Consider the following 24,674-nt stretch of genomic DNA (forward strand, 5'->3'; position numbering starts at 1 on the left):
AGCGTTATTTCGCGGACGACAAGTGGTTAATATCATTTATGTGGAAGAAGATGAAGGTAGAGCAAGCTGGTTTGGTTGGTAGAATTTTCTGGATCGAGTCTTTACTCTTTAAGTCTTTTGGATTTTGACCGTTTCTCGTCAAAGTCGTTGCTCCATTTTTTTTTATACAAGCAAAATTAACAAGAAAGGGAATGCGGTAAACTTGATACGGATTCACTGTATGGTTATTAATCTATGATTTTGCCATTGCTAATCTAGTATAATTGGACTAGAATTTCCTACCCAACTCATTATCTTAGTTAGAGAGCTACAGAGATTCTACTATAGTTGACTTCTAGAAATTATACTTTTGGCTTAAAATTCCCAAGGTCCAAAAACTAAAATACAAAATCAGTATATTTTATTCTAACATATAGAACCGTCACAAAACTAGTACTTCGATCGGATACCACTGTTATACCGTCATTTTTCTTAGGATAAAAATGACGTCTCAATTGCTAAAACGACCGCACAATTCAAAAAAGAATAACTCAGTCAAACGGGCTAAAAATATGTTTGACCAAAACCGAGGACCGGTAAACATGGTTGCAAGCTATTTCATGATGGCACTTGGCCAAGCGGCAAGCGACAAGCGGCAAGCGACAAGCCCCAAGCGCCAAGCGACAAGCGCCAATATCCTATAAATAGCTCATTCACATTTCCAGAAGGTAAGTCATTTTGAACTCAGACAAGTCGTTCTCGACTCAGAATTCTCTCGACTCAAAATTCTCTCAACTCTAAATTCTCTTAACTCATTTCCTCTCTCTACCCTCTAGAGACGAGATGAGACCTTCCACCTCTGCTAATGTTGAGCGTCGGAGTGCGCGTCGGGGGAAAACCCTCTACGCCCCCTAGTTCATGTTTCTTGATTCTCAGGTTGAAGAACTCGAAGAACACGAAGAACGTGAAGAACACGAAGGCGGACTATACGAAGTGACGAGGAGCCAGAAACCACTTTCCGGCGAGGCGAGGACGACGAGAATAGAAGAACTTCACCACACCTAACCTACGTGCAGTCATAGGGTCCGACCATAGATCAATCCACGGACGGTTCTGAATGCTAATCCAAAAACGCGATTAACAACCACAATCGCAAAATCATTGCTACTTGTCACCGTCAATTCACAAGATGAAACCGTAATTCTGTCGTCTTTTCAGAGAAGTTTGTCTTATGTTAATGGCTAAATTTCAATCATTCAGATAGTTTATAGCATTTTCATTGACAACAAATTAAGAACCAAAATCATGTATTTGAAAGATATTTTTATTCAAAAATAGAATAAATAGGCATAATTCTCCAATTATGATATGCATAAATAAATTGCAGACACTCTCATGTATATATTTAAATTTATTAGTGTCAGTTACATTATAAAATTGAACAAAATTATTTGCTTTATCAAATAAAATTATGTTACTAAACATAATATACGAAAAACCGTTTTAAAAAAAAAACTCTTCAGATATTGATGATCGTATATTTGATAAAAGGAATAGATCAAGTGATAGATTAATTGTTATTCGACAAGCTAATTGCTAAAATGAATGTGTATAATTTATAATGTAATGTCATCGGTTTGATTCAAATAACGGGCTTTTCTTCATTTGTTTACCTTCTATGGTTGAAAATGTGAAGAAGAAAAAAAATTGAAGAGGCTTCTTATGGTTTCCCACGGAAAAATTCGTATATAAATTGCAAAAATCTATCTTTGTGGCCACTGCATCAATCAAAAAAAGAATCTTACTCTCTTTGATGTTTACAAATTAACGTGATAAGGTGCTGGTGATAGATATGGGGTAAAATTGTCATCTATAATCACCACTCCAACATATAGTATGGTAAAAACCAAGGTTCGCCCTATCGTTACCGTATCGGGACTTCAATTTTGGGGGTAAACCGCTTACCGGAAGGAAAACCGAAGGGTATTAAAAAAAATCGGTACCGACAGGAAACCGCTTACCGTAGAGGAAATCGAATAAAAAAATTTAGGAAACCGATGGGTATTCACATAAATATTTTGCAAAAGTCAAAGATTGTACACGCGTATATTTCTGTCGATCGATCTCATATATACAAAGCACATCCTTTTGCTCCAATCCATTATTGTCTGCAATGAAACAAAAAATGAAGCAATAATACTTAAAGAAACGCACACGCACACGCACACGCACACGCAAGAATAGGAAAATCCGATAATGCTGAATTAGAAACTGATATACATATCCAAAATCTCATAACATGAACATGCACTACATATATGACGCACACAATTGTTAGAAGAAGAAAACTAAAGGCCCATAAATCAAATTTAGGATATTCAAAAAAATCTCAAAATCCATCAGAAACAACCTTAACCCCTAAATTAGTCAAGGGTGAAATGAAAATCAGTAAGACCTCAAAATATCTTATAATCAAACAATAAAGAAGTCATGCCAAAATAAAACCACACATGTAATCAAATAAAAGAAATAGGTGTGTGTGTGTGTGTGTGTGTGTGTGTGTGTGTGTGTGTGTGTGTGTGTGTGTGTGTGTGTGTGTGTGTGTGTGTGTGTGTGTGTGTGTGTGTGTGTGTGTGTGTGTGTGTGTGTGTGTGTGTGTGTGTGTGTGTGTGTGAAGAAGAAGAAGAAGAAGTGACCTGATTTCGTGGTTGAGAGCGGGTCAGGGATCACTCTGGCTATTGTAAGGAATTACCTCTTCTATTTCCAATAAGCCACCTTCCAATTGCTTATTGGAAGTGGCACTTCTGTTAGACAAAATGGTGTCTTTCATTGCTTAACGGAAGTGGAATTTTCGTTAGGCTTAATGGAAACATGCATTTCCGTTAACTTCCATTAAGTAATTAAAAAAAATTTTAAAAATCAAATTTAAATGGTAAATAAAAGGGACTAAACTGTTAAAATTTCAAAAGAAGGTATGAATATGTAAATCGAATTTCATCTTTATTAATAACTTAAAAAAAAAGGTAAAAACATTACAACAATATTATGAGTAAAATATTAAAATAAGACTACATATTATTATTAGTCATGTTTTGAAAGTTCATATCAAAGTTATCAACAAGATCAATGTTCACAAATGTTTCTTGAGAACGTTGTTCGTGTTGACACCAATCTTTGTATATGGTGAGAACTTCGACCATTTCGGGTTTCAAACTCTGCCTTCGATCGTCAATGATGCGACCCAAGCTACTAAAATTGGACTCAAACGACACCGTTGAAACCGAGATCGAATGTACGTCTCGGGCCATCTTCGACAAGATCGGAAACATGTTCTCGTGTTGACGCCACCACAATAGCAAGTTGAGGTCGTCTTGGTTCATGTAGGAAAAGTTTTGAGAGGTGTATAACGCGATCTCATTGTTGGAAGCCGTATCTACAGTGGGTTGGGGATGTAGTGGCGATCTTGGAGATGAAGTTCCATCTCGGGCAAATCGAGCTATATCTCGTAACATTCCTTTGCTTGTCGATGAGTGTCGGGGTGGACTTGGCTCGGGACACGCTGGAGTTTGTCGCTGGTAAAACCTGAAAAAGGAGTAAAACTCTTCCACGATCCTAGCATGATAATGTGTAATGTAATCTTGTCCAGTATGACGTTTTAAATACTGTAAAAATGTCAAATAACCCCCAAATTTCATTCGGGGGTCTCGAATGCATGCAAAATCATATAAGTAAGGAATTTTTGAAGTTCTCCCAATATTTTGAAAATTTTGCTCTCATAGATTCTACGCATGGTTGGAAATTTTCAAAATGGTTGCAATCGTGAAGATGTTCAGCAATTTTTGTAACACTATGTATGGCTAAATGAGTTGTGGGTGTGTAAACAGCGGACAATGCACATGTTTCATCGTAAAAAACGTGAAAAAATGAGTAAAGACTTTAGCCACTGCGATGTCTGTTTCGGTTATATCATGGCCTCCGTTTTTGTTCACGTATTCACGTAACCTCTACATGTCTATCGGACAAAAAAGAATTCAACATTAAAAATGTTGAGTTCCAAATAATCCTGTTATCAGTGTGGAATTTATTCTCGTCAAGACCGTTCATTAAAAAACGCCTCCTAAAGTCATCTATCCTTTCGTTTGAATTGTTTATCCAAGCTATGACATCTCTAATCTTACTGATACACTCGTCGAAATGCCTAAACCCGGCTTTCACTATGAGGTTTATGATATGGGTAGCACACATTTGGTGTAAAAGACACTCTTGATTGGGTATCTTAAGGCGTAAAGCCCTCACAATGGCATCGTTGTTTGTGACATTATTTAGAGTTATTGTAATTATTCTATCATGAAAATTCAACTCTTCTATTACATTTAGAAGGATTCCTATTATGGCATCAGTTGTATGACTACCATATATTCTTTTAAAGGCTACGATCCTCTTGTTTAGATTTCAAGCCTCGTCTATGTTATGAACTACAACAGACATGTAATCCATTTTGGCATTTTTCGATCATATATCAGAAGTGAGCGTTACGCTAAATCGAGCAGACATGAAGCAGGCTCTAAGTGTGTCTTTATCTTCCAAAATATTTCTCATAATATCACTTCGAAGAGTTTTTCTTGAAATAATGTTAATACCAGGAACTAGGTAATGCACAAATCTACCAAAGCCTTCGTTTTCTACGTGAGAAAAAGATTGGTCGGTAGAAACTATATACTTAACAAGTTCTTTTCTAAACTCTACGGGATCGTGGGTACTTACCTGATTTGAAGAAAGATCCTTTTAGGATGCACATCTTGCAGTGGTGACACAACGAGGAAGTACCATGAGAGGAAGAGTTGGCTTTGATGTGCTTACCGCATTTGCTACATAGACCCTTCTTTCCTTCGTTGTCAGTGATCTCGAGGAAGTATTTCCATATTTCGGAACGTGATTTTCTTTTCTTCTTCAGTTGTTGAGGTTGTTGTGCTTCGGGAGCTTCGTGTTGAGGTGGTGGAGGAGGTGGCTCGTGTTGAGGTGGTGGAGGAGGTGACTTGTGTTGTTGGTCTTGAAATCTACGAAGTTGTTCTTGGTATACGAGGTAAGGGTCTTCAGGTGGATGTTGGTGGGAGCTAGAAGGTTGGTCATGAGGAGGAGGATGTTGTGTATGATATTGTTCGTGAATTGGACGAGAATGAGGTGGAAAGTTGTTGTGAAAGAAATTATGGTAGATATTCTGGTTGATAAAGAGAGATCGGAGCGAATCGGGCTAATTCTTGAGGGACATTTGGTGGATGCCATTGTGGTCGTTGGAATTTGATGTATTTGGAATTTTGAGAAAGGTTTAGCCAGTTTTGTGGAAATTGGTTTGGTGGAGAGGGATGTTGAACTTCTTCGTGTCGCTCATCTTCTTGTTGTGATTGCGAGGGCGTGGGAGTGCGAATAGAACTTTGACGCGATTCTCGGGAACTTCTACGAGAACCACGGTGAGATGATGACTCGCCAAACATTATAAACTATAATTAAAATTAAAATATATATTTGTACGACTTAAGTATATAATAAAAATTTTATAAACTTAACTATATACTACATAAAATTTTTATAAACTTAACTATATACTAAGAAAATTATAAACTTAAGTATATAATAATAAATATTAGAATAAAAAAATTAAAATATGAACTTAAGTATATAAAATTAAGTAGAATACAAACTTAAGTATATAATAAAATTTATAAACTTAACTATATAAATAAAATTAGAATACAAACTTAATTATATATTTGTGGAGTATTTAAGAGAATTTGAGAGAGATGAATGTTTGATTTGTGATTAAAATGATTAGAAATCGGATGTATTTATATGAGAAATAAAAGAGTGGGTTAAAATTTAAGAAATTATGTAAATTCGGAGGTCCAACGGTCAAATAACGGAAAAAAAATTTCAGCCGTCCAGATTCAAACCGTTGTGAATCAGCCATCCAGATTCAAACCGTTGTGAATCAGCCGTCCAGATTCAAACCGTTGTGAATCTGACAGCTGAGATTTTTTTTAAAAAAAAATTAAATGATTTCAGCCAATCAGATAAGCCCAACATCTCTTTTTGTACTTCTTTATCTCTTCTGCTACAAATATATACGTTACACACACACACTGACACAACCCAACTTCTTTCTCTCTCCACGGTACTTGTGCCTGCCACCTCTTCCGAGCCCTCTGTCCCACTTCTGACACATGTCGGAAATCCTTCTTCCGTTACCGAGACTGACGGTATATGGCAGTACCGTGAGGCGCGTGAAACTGACGGAAGGTCTTCCTTCCAGCATGACTCTCACTCGTGCAATAGAGCAAAAAACGTGTAAGATTGCACAAATGAGATTTTCAAACTCTTTAAAGAAGGACACATTAGCGTTTTGGCTATTTAAAAAAAAAATCTCAAATGTTGGCTAGATCGTAAACATAACGTTTGAGATGACTTAGTTTGTTATAAAATTCTTATTTGATTATGCATGCACTTGTATTTTTTTTCTATTATGTCGTGTGTGGTAAGTTTAATTTTTATTGAGATTGTACTTGTATTATATTGGTATAATTGGTATGTGTTGTATTTAATTAATGCTCTATATATTATTAATGTTATCTTATTTACTCTTTTTCTTTAATTATTGATAAGTAATTTATTTTTATAATTATTTAAATAGGGTCAACATTATAAATTACTTTTTGTTTGAGGATAAATTTGCAATTAAAAATTTTGTTGCATCAAAATAGTGCGAGTGAATAGTGTAAATAGTGTGGGTTGGAGTATAACACACACTATAAATATCACTTCCCATTCCGAAATAGTGTGAAGTGGAGATGTTCTTACACAAAGAAGCTCGCACCATTTTCTCTTGTTTACTTACACTTCTCTCTTATTTTCTCTTTGTATAATAGTTATAAAAAAATTAATTATGATTGACTATGATTAACCGTAACCAAGAATATACCTATACTTTATAATTAAAAAATCAAATTCTCCAAAGGCTCTCTACCTTTTTTGTTTGAGTTTTTTAAGCAATAAAACTCGATTTTTTTTTTGAGAAAAATAAAATTCGAATTCATATAGTACTGTAATAGTAACTTTAAAAATGTCACTTTCATATTTTAAGAAAAAGTAATAAATATTAGGGCGGCGCAAACAATCCGGTAAAATCGTAAATCGAATCGAACCGTTGGTCCGATTTTAAATAGTTTAAAATTTCACCGGTCCGGTCCGGTTTGAACTTTTAAACGGTCCGGTCCGGTCTCAAAATTTTAAACCGCGGTTTAGACCGAAGGACCGCACCGGTTAGTATTTAAATAAAAAAATATGTCTAAAACGGCTCGGTCTAAGACGGTCCAGTCTAAAACGGCTCGGTCTAAAACGGTCCAGTCTAAAACGGTCTAAAATAGAACTACACCGGTTATTATTTAAGAAAAATATGGATAAAAAATAGGTTAAAATAAAACGATCCGGTATAAAACATTTTAAACCGGATCGGACCATTAACCAGTTTGGTTCGGTCCGGTTTTTTTTTTCTTATTTAGTACGTCCGGTTTAATTTTTTTTAAACCGTCCGATTCGGTTTGATTTTTTGACCAATTTTAGATCGGATCAAACCGTGCACACCCCTAATAAATTTCGTTTTATGAAGGGACCCACATTGAAGGATAGCTGTGGAATTAGGAAGAAAGATAACCGTGCACACCCCTAATAAATTTCGTTTTATGAAGGGACCCACATTGAAGGATAGCTGTGGAATTAGGAAGAAAGATTTTAACTTGCGAAGAGAGGAGAGACATGAACAGTCAGCCCGATATACCCGCGATCATGGTGGCTTCACGGGACGGACCACAACCCAAATTTCCCAAATATCAAAAATCCCAAAAACGTTACTCTCTCTCTCTCTCTCTCTCTCTCTCTCTCTGTCTCTCAGAACACTCTGTCTGGTTGGTCTAGGCGTGGATTGGAATCTCTAGAAGTGCCGCAAGCAGTCCACGCAGACCCTGCTCTGTGACGAGCCCTTGTCTTCTTCGCAAGTAAGTACGGTTCTTGATTCTTTAGAAATACCTTTTTCTTTTTTTTTTCTTTTTTCTTTTTTTGGTTGGTTTTCTCTTTGTTTGCTTTACGTGAAAGCGCCAGGATATGAGATGATTGAGTTTTGAAGTACCCCAACTATTATGATACCAAAAAAAAAAGGGATTCCAATTACTCGTGGAGAATGTTGAGGGGATAAAGCTCAAAGCTTTGCTGAAGCGGAAATTTCGAACTCCTGATATGTTAAATTATTGAGATATTTATTTTGAGAACTTAAAAAACGCGTTTACATTGCCGTAAAATGACTAGAAAATTCATTGCTATAGAAATAGTTTGAAAGCTGAATGAGCTAGACATTTATGTTAAGATCTTCGTTAGGTTAGTATTTGGAAGCTTTAGAGAGAATCCGAATTATCGTAGGAATGCAATTTGATTGTGTTAAAACACCAGATCGCAGTTTTTGGTTTAGGGTTCTATTTCTCTGTTCCATCTAGAAGATCTCCGTTCCAATTTAGAGTTAGATTTGCAATTTCTCTATCTAGATTTTTATTGCTTTCTTTTCCATCAAGCACTTGTTTCCGTATGACGATTTTATTCCTTTCCTTTTAACATTTATTTCATCGTAGCATTACCAATACTTGACGTAAGAAGTAAGCTTATCTGAGTTGGGTAGTTGATTTTGTTCAGCTTAGTTTAGAGGAAGCGTGAGATTTCCCTATGAGATCTTTAATTTCTATAAAATACTCTTCTGTGACAATACACATTGAACTTCCAGAAACTAAGCTGTGTAGAGCGATCGAAATTAGAGCAGATCAGATTCCACCGACGATGGTCCCTCCGGCGAACCCATCCTCGGCACCGGCGAACCCTCAGCTAACCCAGCAGTTCTTAAGCTCCGTGCTGTCCCAGCGAGGCCCGTCAGCCCTTCCGTACACGGAGGACACGAAATGGCTGATCCGGCAACACCTGGTGTCCCTGGCGGCGGCTTTCCCTTCCCTGGAGCCGAAGACCGCCACTTTCACCCACAACGACGGGCGAACGGCGAACCTCCTCCAAGCCGACGGAACGGTCCCGATCTCGTTCCAGGGCGTGACGTACAACATCCCTTTTCTGATCTGGCTGATCGAATCGTACCCCCGCCACCCGCCGTGCGTGTACGTGACTCCGACGCACGACATGATCATCAAGCGCCCCCACCCCCACGTGAACCCCTCGGGCCTAGTCTCCGTCCCGTACCTCCACTCGTGGGTGCACCCTAGCTCCAACCTCCTGGACCTGGCCAAGGAGCTGCGCCTCATCTTCGGCCGAGACCCCCCTCTCTACTCCCGCCAGCGCCCCGTCCCATCTCCCAGCCGCCCGTCGCCCGTGTCGGAAGCGGCGGAGGAATTCCGCAGAAACGCGGCCGCGAAGATAGCGGAGGCGGCGCTGGCGGGGATGCGGCACGCGAGGGAGGGGGAGATGGAGGGCATGTTCTCGGCGCAGGGGGAGCTGCGGCGCAGAGGGGAGGAGCTGCGGCGGGGCTTGGGGGAGATGGCCGCCGAGAAGGAGGCCCTGGAGCAGCGGCTGCAGGCGGTGCTCGTGGACTCGGACGTGCTCGAGGCCTGGCTCAGGGACAACCGAGGGCGCAGGACGGCCTCGGAAGGAGGGGAAGAGGGGGTGGAGTGCGCTGACGTGGCGTCGAGGCAGATGATGGAGTGCACGGCGGGGGACGTGGGCATCGAGGACGCCGTGTACGCCCTCGACAAGGCCGTGCAGGACGCCGCCCTGCCCTTCCACCACTACCTGCGCACCGTCAGGCTGCTCTCCAGGGAGCAGTTCTTCCACCGCGCCACTGCCGCCAAGATCAGGGCCCTTGACATGCACTCCCAGGTCGCCTCCATGGCTTCCCGCATCGCCCATTTCGTCTCCTGATTCTATTTTTTGTCATCTCGTTTTCTTTCTTTACATGCTGCTGTAAGACATATTGTTTCTGTCATAACTATAATGCATACCAATATTAATAATATAGAATAGCAGATTTATTCCTAGTCTTGAATTTGTTCTTCGTGACTCGCTCAAAATCCGCTTGCAGTTGCGTGAATGTGGGTATTGACTCACGTTTCAATTGGGTTATGTCCTATCAGAATTGTTCATGGTCTTTTGTTTCCCTCTTTACAGTGTCAACACTGTCCATTATAGGGTAGAGATGCATTTGCATTTGCATATGTTATTGTAAATGTTTATTACTTCAGGACTCTGAATTGAGGATCAATATCTCCATCCCATTGTCACATTGGTATAGAATTGTTCCCAGTCCTCTTGCTTGTAATTCAGTTTTGCGTTGCATTGTACATAGCTTAACAACTCTGTCTTTCTTGGCTATTGCTTGGTGGACAGTGTTATGTGCCATTTAAAGAATCGCGAAGTGTTATACATACCTGGTGCTATGACTTCCACTGAGGTAAGAGCATACCTTATTTAACTATTATGTATTTGTGAGACTTCACTTGGTCTTCAAAGATGGCTCGCTTATATTTTCTTAATTATATTTTTGAATGAGCTTTTGCAGTCTGTTTGATATAGTAAATGTTAATTTCTTAACACTTGAAAAGATAACTTAAGCAGACGTGTATGGTGTACAAATATTGTCAGCTTATGAAGCTGGCACAAAAATTGTCAAGGTTAGTGATGAACTTTAGCATGTTAAAGTAATTATGGCCAATTCAGATGTAGATACTCAATACCTCTAATCAGGACCTTATTTGGCCTACTAAGTCTCATGTAAAAAAAATGTTTGCCAAGATTCCAAAATGAGGTTTGTGTGCCATTAACCTTTTTGTCATTTTCTATCTTTGATAGTTTGGTCTAAAATTTTATTTAATCTGTGTTCTTGAGATATGATTTTGAAGTTATAAGTATATTTTACCGTATTTGGCGGTTTAGGTTTATCCTGTTTCGGCATTGGGGGGCGTGCGGTATATTTCGGCAATCAAGAAACCGTTTTCTCACATACCCATGGTTGCTTCTCAGGGAATTGCGATAGGTTTGCTTCTATCACCCTTAGAGAGCTGAAAATGCTTCTCACTTTACTTGGTAGTTAAAAATTTAACGATGGAAACTATGCGACTCTTTTGAAATAGTTGAGATGAATCTGTAGAGCTTTATCCTTTTCTATGGGAATCTAGATTGGTAAATGAATTGAGTATCTAGTAGCATAGTGCAGCCATCTCTTTCTCTTGCGTAGTGAATTTGGCAGGAGTCTCTTGAAGTCCTCTGGATTTTTCGAATTCAATACATGCGTATATAGAAGATGGAGAATAGGTTTCAGATTAGAGTTTGAGTTGCAAAGCATAAGAAGTTTGATTTAGTACATGTGTTTTCCCTTGTGCTGTCTCGGCTTCGTAAATGCTGATACTTTTTTTTTTTTTTTTTTGAGAAAACGTAAATGCTGATACTAATTTAACCATTTTGTACTCGTATAATTGAAAATGAAAATACCTTTCTAGCACACACTTCATGTTACTACAACAACATTACATATTTATAGAACCATATCTCTTGATTGGTTCAGCACAGAATTCAACACCTAACTATTCATGAATTTTGACATTTTAATAAATAAACTTAATTTGTATAGTTGATCTCAAGAAAATAAATGAATTTTATTAAGTTCATCGTTTCGTTTAAAAAAAAAAAAAAAAAGAGATTGGTTACAGAAATGTACTTTCTTTCATTTGACTAGCTGAGCTACATGATTACATATTTTGTTTCACGGTTAGTTTTAAAATCGAATTGCTTCTCTCCGATACGAAAGTTACTGAAAGTTTCTGCTCTAATTAAACAGATTCCGTTGGCGATTACATTGCGAATGGTGCTTCGGCAGTTGTTTTATCAGATGCCATATTTGATAAAGAAGCAATGCGTCAAAATAATCTCAAAGCCATACATAAACTTGCTCGTTTGGCTGCTTTGCAGGGCAGTGAAGCCGTAGAAAGGTTAGGCTTTAGTTCTCAAAAGTATGAGAAGAAAGGCATGTGCCTAGACTCATTTAGCAATTGGTTAATGTTTTATATTTATTTTTACTTCATTTTGTTTGCACTTGAGCCGGTATGGTTTCTCTTTAAAGTCCATGTTTTTCGTTGCTTGCTGATCTGAATCGTTAGGTTAGAAGGCTGGGATATTTCAGGTAGACGGATAATTAGTTAGCAAAAAATATCAGAGTTACTATGCCTCGGCGATCATGGAGAGTTGGTTAAGGGTACACTTTTCAACTCCGCCAGAATCAATTTTGTTTTGTTTTTGGAATAAATTATAGTTTGGTTTGTAAATAATTACTTGTTGAGCAGGAGATTCTGTGGTCCAAGTAGAGTTTTTGTAGATGTCAATTTATTTCCATTTGGTAGCTTAAATGATCACTAAAGCTTGTAGTTGTAGGAGATAGGTTGAAGAATATTTTGTTCCTCAGATGTGAGTATTTAATGTTTAATTCTCTGGTGATGTTTGATATAGAAAACAAAAAACTTTAATTATTTGAATTATATGACCAGTATTAGCTCTCTCTCCCTAAACGATCATTTTTGTCCAATTACACATCGCCACCTTATGAAAATCTTAGAACAGTCAGTTTAACTTAATCTTGCTGATGTAGGAAATAATAGGGATGGCAATTTCGTGTTCGTGTCGTAATCGTGTCGTGTTAATCGTGTTTGTATAAATAATTGCTAGAACCAAATCCGACCATTTATTAATCGTGTTTGAAATCTAGATCCAAATCCGACCGTTTATTTTTTTTACAGATCCATAACCGTTTAAATTAAACCGTTTAATAGTCGTGTTAAATGGGTATTTAACCGTGTTTAGACATTTAGACTCAATTAGTTGCGATATAATTATTAAAAACATAACATTCATAAGATCAGAATTGTCATCTTTCTTTTTGTACTAACTTCCGATACATCGACATTGATTATTCAACTGATTTAGAATCACAATCCATTTATAGCCCGTAAAAAAATAAAAATAAAAACACTTACACAAAAAACAAACACACTTTTAACTCAAGCCAAAATCAGAAGTTCAACAATGCCCAAGACCAGAAGTTCAACAATACCAAAAATCAAAAGTTCAACAAGTACATAATCAATACCCAAATTCACATTCACATATTCAACAAATACACTACGAGTGACTCTCTAACCAATACTCAAATGATTTAAAGAAACTGAATATGATACGTTGTAATGAGACTATAATTATTGTGACTGTCAATTATATATTATGATTTTGCAATATGAATTTAATTGAATTGAAATCAAACAAAATTGAATATGATACGTTATTATGAGACGATAGTTATTGTGAATTGAATTGAATTAAAATCACATAAAATTGAATATGATACGTTATTATGAGATTATAGTTATTGTGATTGTAAATTGTAATTGTTCGATATGAATTGAATTGAATTGAATTGAAATAAAATAAAATTGAATGTGATACGTACTTTCAATTTCAAATTGTGATTTTTCAATATGAATTTAATTGAAATCCAATAAAATTGAATATGATACGTTATTATGAGATGATAGTTATTGTGATTGTGAATGAAAATTGTTTGATATGAATTGAAATAAAATAAAATTGAATATGATATATTATTATGAAACTATAGTAATTGTGATTGTTTGAAATGAATTGGGATTTTTATTGCTCCCGTTAAGTCAATGGGTATACTATTGACTATATGTTATCATATGTGAATTGATATTTATACGAATATACTTTATTTATTACATCATGTTTTCTAATATCAATTTTATGTTTATAATTATAATTTTATGTTTATAGTTATAAATTTATAATTTTACATATATAATATTAATCGTGTTTAAATGGATCGTAATCGTGCTATTACTCGTAATCGTGTTAATTGGATCATATTCGTGCGGGTCGTAATCGTGTTTCGTGTCGACCATTTAATAATCGTGTTAATCGGCTTTTTATCGTGTTACCGTAATCGTGTCGTTTTGAACCATTATTTAATCGTGTTAGCGTGTTCGATCCAATTAAGAACCGACCCATTTATTGAGATCCAAATCCGCTTTAAATCGTGTCGTAACTGTTTCGTGTTTCGTGTCCGGACCAAATTGCCACCCCTAGGAAATAACGTGGGCCTAATTCATTGGTACCGTTTTATAACGTGTTTAGTGGGTAGATTGGGTTTTTATGTAACGAATGATTTTATAGACAACAATATAGGTTATGAAAATCTTTCAATATTTATCACCTAAAAAAAATGGTATTCTAAAAAAAAAAAAGGAAAAAAAAAAGGTTATTCAGTACCGGATGATATCCTGGGCCGGTTAACAACCTCAAATTACTTCAATCAAATAACAATTGACATTTTGATCTTCAAAATAAATAATTATTGAAAATATTTCATTGACAATTTTTGTGGAACACTATTACACGCTACGGTTCATAAATTTGCGATAAGAAAATATCGGGTTTGACCATTGAATATTGTGCCCTTGGGAGTTTTTTTTTTTTTTTTTTTTTTTGAAGAAACCAGCTGCTGTTATTAATTACTTGGCAAATCAGCCTTAATGTCAACGTACAACCATGGTGGGGCTTCATCGAGCCATACAACCGAAGAATTAAACTTTAGGGAATACTTTGCCAGCTTATGCGCTGGAATATTGCAGCTACGCGGAATGAACGAGAAGTCGCAGCTTACGAAGCTGTTGCTGAGGCATTTGATCTCTTCAACAAGCATCCCCAGTTCCGTCGTCGGGGGGTGGGTTTGGGCGAGCATCTTGATGACCTTCTGGCTATCCGACTGGACATATATTTCCTTGTAGTTGAGCGCCGCTGCAGTCGTCATACCAAACAGGATAGCCTTTGCTTCTGCTTCCGGGACACCGATTTGCTGGTTTATTGCCGAAATTGCCGAGGCCAGGAGCTGTCCTTCGGGGTTGCGAAGAATACATCCAGCCCCAGTCCTCCTGACGTTGGAGTCTATGGCCGCGTCGACCGTCACAGCCACAGTACCCAGCGGCGGAGGTGACCAGGTGGTATCATGGGGACATGGTCTTTTCACTGAGCAAGGCTTTACTCTGACTGCTTGGAAGTCTGAAACCAATGAAGCAACCCACTCCACTGATCTCAGAGCATCTTGGCACTTCCCGGACATAACCCACTGATTACGGATGTTCCAAGCTTGACAGGTTAGAGCTAAAAACCACTCCATCTCCTCCTTCTTCAACTCCAGCGCCAGCCTAGCAAGTCCTCCCTGAATGTCGCCAGAGTCCTCCGTTTTCATGCTTTTAGACACCGTCGCAGCTCTCCAGAACTTCTTAGCCTCTCGACAACCCCATAAGGCATGGAAGCAGGTCTCCGGGTCCTTGCCGCAGCGTGGACAACTATCTTCAAAAATGATCTTTTTCCTCCGTAGATTAGTAGAAGTAGGAATCCAATTGTGGCAAAGCTTCCAAATGAACATTTTTATTTTTGGGGGCAGGTTCGTGGCCCAGAGGAATGACCACCAATTAGCTTCGGAGCTCGTCTCGGATCCGCTTGCCTCCTCTTTGTGGTCTTGAGTGACTCTGTACCCACTTTTGACGCTGTACTCGCCGTCAACTGTGAAGTGCCACATGAGCTGATCATCCCTCGGCTGGCTGATACACGGGATGGATAAGATTTGATCGGCATCGATCGGGGAGAACATAGCCGATATCAGTTCTACATTCCAAGATCCATCAGGGTGTTTCAGTTCAGCGACTTTCATACCGGAAGGGAGCGGTGGAGGGTCCACGATCTTGAATTCCTTTGGCCGAGGGATCCATCTATCTCGTACAATATCTGTTCGCTCTCCATCGCCAATCCGCCACCTTGAACCTTTTTCAACGAGCTCTCTCCCCCATAATATGGCTTTCCAGATTTGAGAGCTGTCATTCCGATCGTTAGCCTCTAGAAAATCTGAGTTGGGAAAATACCTTGCCTTGAGGATCTTGTTCACCAAACTGTCAGGATGTCTGATTAAGTCCCATGCCTTCTTGCCGAGGAAAGCTTGATTAAAGTCCTCCAAATTTCTGAACCCGAGTCCGCCTCTCGATTTGTGCTTGCAGAGTTTATCCCACTTACCCCAATGGGCTTTCCTTTTTTCTTTTGTGCTTCCCCACCAAAAGGCATTCATGAGCTTATGGATTTTGTCGATAAGACCTTTCGGGAGTCGGAAACAACTCATCGCATGACTTGGGATCGCTTGCACGATGGCTTTGAGCAAAATTTCTTTACCTGCTTGAGAGAAGAGACTACCTTTCCAACTCTTTATTTTGCTCCAAACTCTGTCGAGGACAAAAGTGAAGAGTTCTTTCTTTCTCCGTCCGGAAAAAGTGGGGAGGCCGAGATAAAGGTCTAGGTTTTCTGTGTGTCGAACCCCTAGCATCTCAGCCAACGCAATCTGGTCTTCCGTCGTTACCCGGGCTCCGAAAGTGATGCTAGATTTCTCGAAATTCACCTTTTGTCCGGAAGCAGTCTCATAAGTGGCCAGGCATCGCTGAACAGACCGTATATTATCCTCGTCGGCCTTAAAGAAGAGCATACTGTCGTCGGCGAATAGGAGATGGGAAATCCTCGGGCCCGAGTCTCCGAACCGAATTCCCACAATCTCCCCAGCCTCCTCCATATTTTGTAGAAGACAAGACAGTCCTTCTGAACAAAAAAGGAATAGGAACGGAGAAAGGGGATCGCCTTGACGGAGACCGCGTTGAGGGGAGACCGAGCCCACCAGTTGGCCATTAAGGTTGAAGACAAACTTTACCGACGTCACAAACCTCATGATAAGCGCCACCCATTGCTCTGCAAATCCGAGTTTGGTCATAATAGCTTCTATAAAGTGCCACTCCACTCGATCATAAGCTTTTGCCATGTCTAATTTGAGGGCAGCGTATTCACCGTTATCGAACAAACTCCTCTTCATTGTGTGTATCCCCTCGAACCCAATCACAATATTATCTCCAATTTGTCTTCCTTTGACAAACGCATTTTGATTTGGGGATATGGCTAGGGACATCACTCGTTTGAGTCTCTCGGTGAGGCATTTTGACGCGACTTTGTATAAAACACTGCAGAGGCTTATCGGCCGGTATTGCTTCACCGATGTTGGGGATTTGACCTTCGGAATCAGCACAATGATAGTTTCATTAAGTTCTTCCACGCTGTGCCCATCGTTGAGGATACGAAGACAGGCTTTCGTGACCTCATCAGCCACCGTAGACCAATGCCGTTGGAAGAAAGCCACTGGGAAGCCATCTTTTCCGGGGGCCTTAAGGGGCTCCATCGAGAAGACCGCTTCCTTAACGTCTAGCTCCGTAAAGGGTAGCAGTAACAAGTTGTTCTGCTCTTCTGAAATCTTTGGCTGAACACATCTTAGGATCTCAGCACAGGTTCCCCCGGGAGAGTCACTAGACTTGAAAATATCTTGAAAATAATCTGAGATAATTTCCAACATACCAGCCTCATCAGATTTCCAGATACCATTCTCCGTCACCAACCCCTTAATCGTATTTTTCTTCTTTCTTTGCGTCGCTTTCCGATGAAAATACTTGGTGTTGCGGTCTCCCTCTTTAAGCCATAGAGCACGGCTTCTTTGTCTCCAATAAGTCTCTTCTTTTTCTAGGAGAGCATCCAACTGTCGCTCCTCTTTACGTATATGCTCTACCGGGATAATATCAGGCCCTTCCGTGAGCCTATCGAGGATCAGAGTTTGCCGTTCAATTTTCCGTCGAAGCTCCACCAGTCGGCCGTGACCCCATGAGCTCAGTTGGCGACGACATCGATCCAATCGTAAGCCTAGTGATATTGGAGAATCACTAGACCATGCTTCAGCAATAATCTGTCCACACTCCGCTTCTTCGCTCCAAGCCTCGTCGTACCTGAAGCATCTCTTGCGCTGTCGGGCCTGCTGTCGGTCATGATGAAGAAGCCCTCCAGTGTCTAAAAGCAAAGGTCGGTGGTCAGAGCCCCTGAGAGGAAGGTGAGAGATAAAAGCGTTTGGCCACTCTTCCAGCCACGAAGGGTCGGCAAAGCAGCGATTAAGTCGCTCATAAATCATCTCGGCCCCATTTTTCCTTCGCCAAGTGAAATGAGCTCCAGTGTACCCGAGGTCTTGAAGATCGCAATCGTTGACTGCTTCTCTGAACGCTTCCATCTGTCCCATCGGTCTCGGGTTCCCACCTTGTTTCTCGTGTGCATAAAGGAGTTCATTGAAGTCCCCCCCAACGACCCATGGTTCTGTGCTCTGTGAGTTCAGCCTTCGTAGAAGATCCCACGAATGGCATCGGAGATTAGTTTCCGGGTTCCCATAGAAGCCGACGAACCGCCAGCTTCTCCCGTCTTCTTCCACCAGTCTGGCATCGATATGTCCTCGTGAATAGCCCAAGATCTGAATATTACAAGAGTCTTTCCATAAGAGAGCCAAACCACCACTGAGCCCCCTTCTGTCCACCACCAAGCTACTACTAAAACCCAAAGTGAACCTTAATCTTTCTATCTGAGACCCAACAAGCTTAGTCTCAGAGAGAAAAACAAAGTCCGGGGAGTACTTCTGAACGTGAGTCTGAAGCACTCGCTTCGTCCAAGGATTGCCCAATCCTTGGACGTTCCACATCACACCAATCATTGGGCTCGGCGGCCTTGCTCCTCAAGGTTCGCCGCTTTCAAATCAGGGGAGGCTATGTGATCATCGGTGGATCTCGAAAAATCCATAGCCAGAGTTTGAGATGCCGAGATGATTGAACTTGTGCCCTCTTCATGTCTCTCAGGCGCACATTTAGAGGGGAAAGAAGAAGGGATTTGGCTAGCGTTCTCGGATACTCGCCTCGCCAGATCCTTAATCGAAGCTTTTCGTTTGAAATTTTGGCCTGCCAACTTCCTAGAGCTCTTCGCCACTTTTCCCAGGACATCTTTTGAGGTATGCTTTACTAGCTTGCTCTGTTTTTCAATTTTATCGCGAAAAGTATGTGCAAGAGTGGAGACTGACTGCTGATGTGGTTCAGTTTGATCCAAATCAGTGGAATTCTCATTTTCGGGCCCAATAACAAAAATGAGATTGTACCTGGGCTGAGTAATGGGCTGGGCCTGAGTCTGAGGATGTGACTCTGCAGATTTGGCGTGGGCCCCATTCTCCAGGGTTGAGTCAAGAGGAGTGACATCAACATTACTATCCTCATTATTGCTCGTGCCTCTTTTTGGGTATTCTCGAGCCTGGGCAGAAACCCCAGGTGATTTATTGGATGTAGTTTCCAATAAATTTTGCGGCTCCACGTAACCCCGGGTGTTATTGGCTGGGGGGATATTCGACGAGGAATTTTTGCCAATCGAGGGCCGTGACGTAGCCTTCCCTCCGTTGTCGTTTGAACTGCCGCCGACCACCACCTTGCTAGCCGGAGATAGGAACTCTCCTGGTTTTCTCTTGTCAGCTTTTAGCCATCCTCCATAAGCTTGAACCATCTCTCCGGTTACACTTGGAATCAAAAGCGCCGGTCTGGTGCACTCCCGTTTGTCATGTAAAAAACCTCCACAACTAAAGCATATTGGAGGAAGTCGCTCATATTGGAATTCGACCCATACCTTCCGGCCACTGTGAGGAACGAATCGTCCCGGGCTCAAATTGCTCTTTAGCGGAACTGATACACAGAACCGGAAGTAGTTATTAAAAATAACTTCTTTCGGTTTTGACAAGATCAGCTCTGAAACTGAACCAGCCGCCGAAGCGATTTTCATAGCATTCTTCGGAGTAACCATGTCCGGGGGGGTTCCTACCGCCCGCACCCAGAGCTTTAGCGTCTCCATATTTTCTTGTCTCCAATTCCCTGATGTTGGCCAGGGTCTCACCACTATGATGCCCTGGGCGAAGCACCATGGATCTCGGGCCACCACGTATTGGCTTTCTTCTTTCTTTGCACACCATAGCTGAAAGAACATTCCTTGGTCATCGGAATCTAGAACTTTCAGACGCCAACCTTTCGACAGATTCCACAACCCCTCTAGGAGGGCTCCCAGAACCTGACGTCGGATTGGCTTCCTGTGAACTAGCCTCCCAAGGATTCCCTCGTCAGCGAACGAAGACACCGGAACCGTATCCAAGTCCCAGTCATCATCCTCATCTTCCATACCTAGCAGATTGGCCTGCTTGGTTAGCTCTTCCATGTCCGATGTAATATCTGTCATCTTCCACACTACGGCAGTCTTTCTCTAGCTAGGCAGAGAGTATATCACGAAGAGTTTTTTTTTTTATGTGCCCTTGGGAGTTAAGACGAAGTTAAAGCTTAGAAAGAATGTACACTAAATATCATATTTGTAATAGAGAAAATTAAAATGAATTTGATCAACAATATGATGAATTTCACAATTTCTTTATATTATTTTCCCGTAAATTTTGTCGTTCATAATACCAGCCCTTCCGCACACGGAGGACACGAATTGGCTGATCCGGCAACACCTGGTGTCCCTGGCGGCGGCTTTCCCTTCCCTGGAGTCGAAGACCGCCACTTTCACCCACAACGACGGGGGAACGGTGAATTTAAACAAAAGATGTAAATTGAAACATTAAATTGTACTAAAAAAAAAAAAACCGAGAAGAAGTTAAACAAGTAAGCAGTAAAACTTAATAAACAAAATGGTAGAAAACATATAAAAGAGGTTTGAGATATGAATTGGTTCAAAACGAACTATAATTTCAAATAATATTTTTTTAAACACCAAAAATGATACCATTTCAAAATTGGAATTCTGAAAACTCACTCAATTTCGTAGACCAAAAACGACTGCTTTTTATTTTTATTTTCTAAACACCAAATTCGGTTAAAAGAGATCAAGAGAGCAAATCAAGGAAGAAAAATCAATGCTCAATTCACACTCATGGAAGGATAAGGAGGAGAGAAGAAAAAACTTACCTTGTCTTTGTGCGACTAACCCCCGATGATATGAATCCTGCTATGTGGAACAAGGTAGTCATTGACCGGCGTCAGAAAATCAAGTTGCTCTGCGAAGTCGTCGTGGTGGTGCTCTTCTTCCACGCTTAGTCCTCGGAAAATTGGATCACGAATGCATTAGACCTCCCTTACAAAATTGGCGTCAACATTCGTTTTTAGCGTTACATCCATGCTCTGTTTAATGCCACGCCAGTGAAACTTCAACCTCACGAAGACATTCAATGGAATAATTAATTGCACAGGAAAAAAAATAATTACGAGAGAGAGAGAGAGAGTCGGCGATGGTCTTGAAGAGATCAGCCGCATGCAGGGGCGATATTGTAAGCGACGCTAGCGTGGGATTCGGTTATAACTTCGGGAGAGGGCGAAGGGGAACCCATCACCATCGGCGTTTCCAGAAACACCGTCGTCGTAGAAGGAAGACCTATTGTACGTTGCTGGGAGCTTTGTGCAAGTACAAGTACCGTGGGACAGAGGGCTCGGAAGAGGTGTCAGGCACAAGTACCATGGAGAGAGCAAGAATTTGGGTTGTGTCAGTGTGTGTGTAACGTATATATTTGTAACAGAAGGGATAAAGAAGTACAAAAAGAAACGTTGGGCTTATCTGATTGGCTGAAATCATATAATTTTTTTTTTTTTTTTAAATCAGCTGTTAGATTCACAACGGTTTGAATCTGGACAGCTGAGAAAATTTGTCCGTTATTTGTCCGTTATTTGACCGTTAAACCTCCGAATTTACACAATTTCTTAAATTTTAACCCACTCTTTTATTTCTCCTATAAATACATCCGATTTCTAAACATTTTAATCTCAAATCAAACATTCATCTCTCTTAAACTCTCAAATACTCCACAAATATATAATTAAGTTTGTATTCTAATTTTATTTATATAGTTAAGTTTATAAATTTTATTATATACTTAAGTTTGTATTCTACTTAATTTTATATACTTAAGTTCATATTTTTTTTTATATAATTAAGTTTATAAATTTGTTTTTATATATTTAATTTTTTTATTCTAATATTTATTATTATATACTTAAGTTTATAATTTCTTAGTATATAGTTAAGTTTATAAAAAATTTATTATATACTTAAGTTTATAAATTTTGTAGTATATAATTAAGTTTATAAATTTTTTATTATATACTTAAGTAGTACAAATATATATTTTAGTTTTAATTATAGTTTATAATGTCTGGCGAGTCATCATCTCACCGTGGTTCTCGTAGAGGTTCCCAAGAATCGCGTCGAAGTTCTAGTCGCACTATCAAGCCCTCGCAATCACAACAAGAAGATGAGCGACACGAAGAAGTTCAACATCCTTCTCCACGAAATCAATTTCCACAAAACTGGCTAAACCTTTCTCAAAATCTCAATTACATCGAATTCCAACGACCACAATGGCATCCACTAAATGTCCCTCAAGAAGTAGCCCGATTCACCCCGATCTCCCCTTATCAACCAGAATATCTACCACAATTTTTTTCACAACAACTTCCACCTCATCCTCGTCGAATTCATGGACAATATCATACACAACATCCTCCTCCTCATGATCAACCTTCTAGCTCCCACCAACATCCACCCGAAGACCCTTACCTCGTATACCAAGAACAACTTCGTAGATTTCAAGACCAACAACACGAGCCACCTCCTCCACCACCTCAACACGAAGCTCCCGACGCACAACAACCTCAACAACCGAAGAAGAAAAGAAAATCACGTTCCGAAATGTGGAAATACTTCCTCGAGATCAACGACGACGAAGGAAAGAAGGGTCTATATAGCGAATGCGGGAAGCACATCAAAACCGACTCTTCCTCTCATGGTACTTCCTGTTGCGCCACCACTACAAGATGTGCATCTTAAAAGGATCTTTATTCAAATTAGGTAAGTACCCACGATCCCGTAGAGTTTAGAAAAGAACTTGTTAAGTACATAGTTTCTACCGACCAATCTTTTTCTCATGTAGAAAACGAAGGTTTTGGTAGATTTGTGCATTACCTAGTTCCTGGTATTCACATTATTTCAAGAAAAACTCTTCGAAGTGATATTATGGGAAATTTTTTGGAAGATAAAGACACACTTAGAGCCTGCTTCATGTCTGCTCGGTTTAACGTAGCGCTCACTGATGGGTGCGTTAATCACGCGGAAAGCTCATATTTTCCCGACTAAATCCGAGCTTGTTCTCGAGTATTTGTGATGTTTTTTTTGTGTTTTTAAGAGACTTATAGGTTTTAGAGGCTAATGAGGTATAAAGGAGGTTAGTAGAGCATCACGTGAAGTAACAGAGCAATTTTGAGAATATTCGAAGACTTTTCCCAAGTTAGAGCAAAGAAGAAATACATCGTCCTATTGTGAAAAATTCTGAGAGTTTGAAGTAAATATTTTGGATGATCCAATTTCATAATTGGATAGAGCTCTCTCTTATCTATCCAACGCATATTTATTTGCAAGAATCGGACGTCGGAGCTAGGAGTTATGGCTGTTACAAAAACGATGCGCACGGGAAGAAAAAGTGCGCGGCACGACCCAAGGACCTCGTGCCGCGAGGTCCGCTGAGACTAAAAAGGAGGAAACGCGGATTCGGAATCGATCTGAGCCGTTGGATCACTTTTAATTACCCAGTCTGTTCCGAAAATTAAGAAAAACCCAATGATTTCGACCTAGGCCTATAAATACATCTCTCAATCTCTTGTTTAGGGATCTTAGCACTTTTTTTTTTATTTTTTATTTTTATTGTTTTCACTTAGTGTTTGGGAGAAATAGAGAAAAAGAGGAGAGCCGTTCTTCATCAATTCGCGCCAATTACAGTTTTATTCTTCTCCTTTACTCTTGAACTCCCATAGTTTAATTTACAATTGAGTTTTTAATTATGGTTTCTTATTCTTATTTTCTCATTCTCTTTTTGTTTTCTCGCTACGAACTAATTCCATTAAGGACTATCGCGTAGCGGGTTTAGGATTCGGTTATGGATATGATTTAATATATTGAAGTTCAATTTTCATTCTCTACTACTTTGCTTAATTTAAATCCGTTTTAATGCTTGATCGAGATTAGCTACCTTGTTCATGATTTTATACTTCAACTTGATGCTTGAGAAAGATTAGGTTGTTAGTGTTTAGGTTTGAATTACTATGATGCATTCCTAGGCTAGAGATAGTTAGGTTGCCATAGAATCTTGTGAATACTCTTGATATTAATGCATGTTGTTGTTAAGGATTGGGATCGAGAGAAGATTTTCCTAATTTTGACATAGGTTGTTAGATGCTTGAGAGAGATTTAACAATATTGTTCTGTGAGTATGATTAGCAAAGAGTAGTGAGTTGATTATTGATTGTGCGTGAAATTTGTGTATCCAAACCGTTGAATAAACCCGTGAAGCCTGGGTCCTTAGCCTCTTTTTCTGCTTACAACCGTTATTTGAGTTTTTTTTATTTTATTTAAATGCGTTAGAACTTGTCAATAATTTGTGACATCTTTCCTTCTCCTCTTTAGTTCAATTCGTGCTAATTGATTTGTTTGCTAATTTAATCTTTTTCCTCGTGGGATCGACACTCTTACTTAATTCACTATATTACTTGAGCGACACGTGCACTTGCGTGCATAAAAATCGCAACACCCACTTCTTATATATGGTCGGAGAATTCCAAAATGGATTGCATATCTATTGT

The 24,674-nt window shown here is 39.6% G+C and overlaps 1 pseudogene across 7 annotated transcripts; it reads left to right on the forward strand.

Annotated features, from left to right (window-relative positions):
* The first annotated feature begins 7,732 nt into the window (after positions 1–7,732).
* On the forward strand, positions 7,733–12,650 carry LOC149389221 (protein ELC pseudogene; annotated as a pseudogene). Of its 7 annotated transcripts, none has more exons than XR_016300894.1 (6): positions 7,733–8,024; positions 8,798–10,297; positions 10,399–10,682; positions 10,945–11,044; positions 11,977–12,164; positions 12,204–12,650. The product of XR_016300894.1 is annotated as a protein ELC pseudogene, transcript variant X5 (transcript). The 7 variants fall into 7 exon arrangements; XR_016300891.1 differs by lacking the exon at positions 12,204–12,650 and adding an exon at positions 11,846–11,872 and having other exon boundaries at positions 10,399–10,816; positions 11,918–11,996; XR_016300892.1 differs by lacking the exon at positions 12,204–12,650 and adding an exon at positions 11,846–11,872 and having other exon boundaries at positions 11,918–11,996.
* The last annotated feature ends 12,024 nt before the right edge of the window (positions 12,651–24,674 follow it).

Source organism: Urtica dioica, chromosome 8 (genome assembly GCF_054948205.1).
Source record: "Urtica dioica subsp. dioica isolate 48M chromosome 8, U.dioica_male_clone48M_v1_H2, whole genome shotgun sequence".
Classification (NCBI taxonomy): Eukaryota; Viridiplantae; Streptophyta; class Magnoliopsida; order Rosales; family Urticaceae; genus Urtica; species Urtica dioica.